Genomic DNA, 5,405 nt, shown 5'->3' on the forward strand with positions numbered 1-5,405 from the left:
CCGAGAAGCGCTTGTTTATAGTCTAAGCTCGACTCTACCTTGTGGGTATATTTAGGTAACTTCGTGGAGCCGTAGCTCCTCTTTATCGTCTTTGAAATTCTTACAGTTATACATTTTGAGACGATGTCCATTTACCTTTAAAGTGCCTTGTGATGGATGAGTTACCTCTACTGTGCCATATGGAAACACAGTTTGAACTACGAAAGGACCTGACCATCGTGATTTAAGCTTTCCAGGAAAAAAATTGAGACTCGAGTTATTTAACAGGACAAGATCTCCAACTTCAAATTGCCTTCGTTGCTTCAAACGGGCGTCGTGGCGGCGCTTCGTCACTTCCTTCTATATAGGCGTAAATTTTCATATGCATTGGCTCGCCACTCATCTTACTCATTCAACTGCATCAACCTGTTTTCACCTGCAAGTTTGGGGTTAAGGTATAGAAATTTTATAGCCTAGAATGCCTTGTGTTCCAACTCAAACGGTAGGTGACAACTTTTCCCATAAACAAGTCTGTAAGGTGATGTTCCTATGGGAGTCTTAAAAGCAGTTCTATAAGCCCATAAAGCATCATCTACTTTCATCGCCCAATCCATCTTGTTTAATTCAACTGTCTTTTCTAGGATACGTTTAAGCTCTCGGTTCGCTACTTCGACTTGGCTACTAGTTTGAGGGTGATAAGGGGTAGTTGTTCTGTGATGAACTCCGTATTTCTTGAGGGTCTTGTCAAATTGGGCATTACAAAAATGAGTACCCCTATCACTGATAATTGCTCTAGGCATACCAAATCAAGAAAAAAGTTTCTTAAGGAATCATACTACTACTCTAGCATCATTAGTAGGTAAAGCTTAGGCTTCAACCCATTTGGACATATAATCAACGGGTACTAAGATGTATTTATTCCCGAATGAACTAGGGAATGGACCCATGAAGTTGATACTCCAAACGTCAAATATTTCACATGAGAGCATATATGTCTGAGGCATTTCATCACGTTTGGATATATTACTTGTCCTTTGACATTTGTCACAAGAAGTAACATACTTGTTGGCGTATTTAAATAGAGTGGGCCAATAAAAACCTAATTCGAGGACTTTATGAGTGGTCTTATTTCCACCGTATTGTCTTCCAGTCGATCCTGAGTCGCAATGTTCTAAGATTTCAATGCTTCTGTCCTTGTAATGCATCTCTTAATGATTTGATCTACACATTTACGGAAAAGAAAAGAGTCTTCCTAGAAGTAGTTTTTCACATCAGTGAAGAATCGCTTCTTTTGCTGATGTGTCAACCCTTTTCGGATAATGTTAGTGGCTAAAAAATTTACAATATCTGCAAACTGAGGTACCTCAGAATCAGATATAGAAAAAATTTGTTCTTTAGGGAATGAATCATTTATTTCAATGTCATCTGGTTCTTTGGTACTTGAGTTTTCAAGCCTGGAGAGATGGTCAACTGCAAGATTTTCAACTCCTTTCTTATCCTTAGTCTCCAAGTCAAATTCCTGCAATAATAAGATCCATCAAATGAGTTGAGTTTTTGCATCAGTTTTAGTCAAAAGGTGGCGAAGAGCAGAATGGTCAGTATAAACAAAAACTTTAGACAATATTAAATATGGCCTAAATTTATCGAATGCAAAAACCACAGCTAGCAGCTTTCTTCATGGTGGTGTAGTTTTCTTGTGTGGCTGTCAAAGTCCTGCTAGCATAATAGATAGGTTGAAAATGTTTATCTCTTCGCTATCCCAAAACCGCACCTACTGCAAAATCACTCGCATCGCACATTAGTTCAAAAGGTGAATTCCAATCAGGTGCAATTATAATTGGAGCTTTGGTCAGTTTATCCTTTAAAGTATTAAATTCTTCTAAACACTCCTGATTGAAATTAAAAGGCACATCTTTTTCTAGTAATTTAGTCATAGGGTTAGCTATTTTAGAAAAGTCTTTAATAAATCTTCTATAAAACCCAACATGTCCTAAAAAGCTTCTAATAGCCTTAACCAAATTAGGGGGAGGTAGTTTTTCAATGGTTTCAATTTTAGATTTATCAACCTCAATCCCTCTACTAGAAATTTTATGGCTTAACACAATACCTTCTTGAACCATAAAGTGACATTTTTCCCAGTTAAGCACAAGGTTTGTTTCCTCACATCTTATTAACACCTGTTTTAAATTTTTTAGGCAAAGATGGAAAGAGTTACCGAAAACCAAAAAATCATCCATAAATACCTCCATGACGTCTTCTACGAGTTCATCAAAAATGGCCATCATGCAGCGCTGAAAAGTAGCAAGAGAATTACATAATCCAAAAGGCATTCTACGATAAGCAAACGTACCGTATGGACATGTAAATGTCGTCTTTTCTTGATCTTCAGGAGCTATTAGGATTTGGAAATAACCAGAGAGTCCGTCTAAAAAGCAGTAGTACATGTGTCCTGACAATCTTTCCAACATTTGGTTAATGAATGAAAGAGGAAAGTGGTCTTTTCTCGTGGCATCATTTAGCTTCCTATAATCAATACACACTCTCCAACCTGTGACTGTCCTTGTTGGGATTAATTCATTCTTCTCATTGGCTACAACAGTCATGCCTCTTTCTTAGGAACAACCTGCACTGGACTCACCCAAGAATTGTCAAAAATAGGATAAATAATTCCAGCGTCTAGGAGTTTAATTACCTCAGCTTTAACAACTTCCTTCATGTTGGGGTTCAGTCGTCTTTGGGCTTGCACGCATGGTTTATATTCATCTTCCATTAAAATTTTGTGAGTGCAAAAAGAAGGGTTGATCCCTTTAATGTCAGAAATTTTCCAAGCTATTGCCCTTTTATGCTCTCTTAATACTTGGAGTAATCCCTCTTTCTCCTTGGGTTGCAAGTTGGATGCAATAATTACTGGTAATATGGAATTATTTCCAAGGAATGCATATACCAAGTGATTCGACAATTGTTTAAGTTCTAGTTTGGGAGGTTCGTCAATAGAGGGTTTTTCTTAAGTTCTTCTTTTACCTTAATTCCCTAATATTCTTTAGTTTTGGGGAGGTTTCATTGGGGTTTAGATCGGTTCATATTTTAGAATCATCATTCATCCCCTCTCTTTGGGCAAGACACAGTTTCATCGTGTCCTTGTGTACGATTTTCTTAAAAGAATCTTGAGTAGCATGATCAATAGAGTCGATAAAATAACATGAGTCATCCTATTCTCTAGAAAATCTCATGGCATTGTAAATTTTAAAAATAATCTCTTCGTCACCTACTCTAAGTACCAATTTACCATCACCCACATCAATTCTGATTTCTAGAAGTTGGCTAAAATGGCCGACTTAAGATTAAAGGCACCTCAACATCTTCATCCATGTCAAGCACAACGAAATCAATAGGGAATATAAATTTATCTACTTTTACAAGTACGTCCTCTATAATTCCCCTAAGATATTTAACAGATCTATCACTGAATTGAATACTCATCCAAGTCGGTTTAGGTTCCCCAAGACCAAGTTGTTTAAACATTTTATATGGCATCAAATTAATGCTGGCGCCTAAATTAGCTAGTACTTTATCAACATTCAAACTACCAATTAAGCAAAGAATAATAAAACTTCCTGGATCTTTCAGTTTGGTTGGCAGTTTATTTTGAAGTATGGCTGAGCACTCCTCATTAAGTTCCACTGTAAATAAGTCTTCAAACTTCCGTTTGTTTGTTAGAAGCTCCTTTAAAAATTTTGCATATGTAGGCATCTGTGATATAGCTTCAACAAAAGGTAAGTTAATATGCAGTTGTTTAAAAAGTTCAAGAAATTTACTGAATTGTGCATCATGCGGTCTTTCTTCAACTTTGCTGGGTATGGGATTGGTGGTTTATATTCTTTTGGCATTATATTGTCGTTGTTTTCAGGTTCGACCTCCTTCCTATCAGTTTCTTGTGGTGGCTTCTTTTCAGATTCAACTAACACTTTCCCACTCCTTAATGTAACTGCTTTCACGTGCTCTTTTGGGTTGGGTTCAATGTTACTAGGTAGATTTCCTAGTGATTGTTCAGATATCAATTTAGCGAGCTGACCTATCTGAGTTTCGAGCCCTTAGATCGATGCTTATTGATTTTTAAGCGTTGTATCGATATTCTGAAAATGAGTTTCTGATACCGAGATGAATTTTGTTACCATCTCCTTAAGGTTTGACTTTTTCTCTTGTTGGTAGGGTGGTTGTTGGAAGCCTGGAGGTGGTGGTGGTCGCTCATTCCCTTGGCCTCCCCATGAGAAATTTGGGTGGTTTCTCCAACCTGCATTGTAAGTATTACTATAAAGATTATTTTGAGATCGAGGATTATTACCCATGTAATTTAACTGCTCGTTCTTCATGCTGTGGCCATAGGGTGGGTAATCTGAATTGCTTGATCCACCTACACTTGCTTCGCACTGCATTACTGGGTGAACTTGTGAAGAACCAAGAAAATCGTTAATTTTTCTGTTTAAAAGTTCTACTTGATTAAAGAGCCTGGTGACCGAATTGACGTTAAAAATGCCAACTGTTTTCATTGGCTTTGTCCTTATGACTTGCCACTGATAATTATTCAGTGACATCTCTTCTATAAATTCATAAGCATCTTCAGGTGTCTTATTATTGATGGTTCTGCCAGCAGCTGCATCGATCATCTGTCAAGTCAAAGGATTCAGGCCATTATGAAACATTTGAACCTGTAGCCAAAGTGGTAACCCATGGTGAGGGCACCTTCTCAAAAGGTCCTTGTATCTCTCTCATGCATCGTAGAGTGTTTCTAAATCCATCTGCACAAAAGAAGAGCTATCATTACGTAATTTGGCTGTTTTAGCTGGTAGAAAATATTTTAATAAAAACTTTTCAGTCATTTGTTCCCATGTAGTGATTGACTCTCGTGGTAATGAGTTCAACCATTGTTTAGCATTATTTCTCAATGAAAAAGGGAATAACCGAAGGTGAATGGCGTCATCAGAAACGCCATTAATTTTAAAAGTGTCGCAAAACTCTAAGAAATTTGCCAAGTGAGCGTTAGGATCCTCGTCCTGCAAACCATCAAACTGAACAAACTGTTGGATCATTTGAATGGTGTTAGGTTTCAGTTCAAAATTATTTGCAGCAACAGCAGGCCTAACTATGCTCAATTTAGTTCCTGTTAAAGAAGGTTTAGCATAATCATCCATAGTACGTGGAGCAGGATTCTGATTAGCAGCAATTGCAGGAGGTAGCAGATTTTCTTAGTTTTCAGCCATCTCCTTTGTTGTGGTTGAAATATCGTCCTCTTGCTCTTCCTCTATGTATCTTAAGCTTCGCCTTATTTCTCTTCGATTTCTGAAAACTGTGCGGTCGATCTCACCGTCAAAAAGTAGTGGTCTAATGGGTTTCTTCTGGTCATAAACTAAAAAAACCTGTCAGAAGAA

At 37.5% G+C, this 5,405-nt stretch overlaps 1 non-coding gene across 1 annotated transcript; it reads left to right on the forward strand.

Annotated features, from left to right (window-relative positions):
- The first annotated feature begins 4,701 nt into the window (after positions 1 to 4,701).
- LOC128294446 (small nucleolar RNA R71) lies at positions 4,702 to 4,808 on the forward strand. The gene has a single exon (XR_008284756.1). It is a non-coding gene; the product is annotated as a small nucleolar RNA R71 (small nucleolar RNA).
- Positions 4,809 to 5,405: the final 597 nt, after the last annotated feature.

The sequence above is a fragment of the Gossypium arboreum genome, chromosome 6 (genome assembly GCF_025698485.1).
Source record: "Gossypium arboreum isolate Shixiya-1 chromosome 6, ASM2569848v2, whole genome shotgun sequence".
NCBI lineage: Eukaryota > Viridiplantae > Streptophyta > Magnoliopsida > Malvales > Malvaceae > Gossypium > Gossypium arboreum.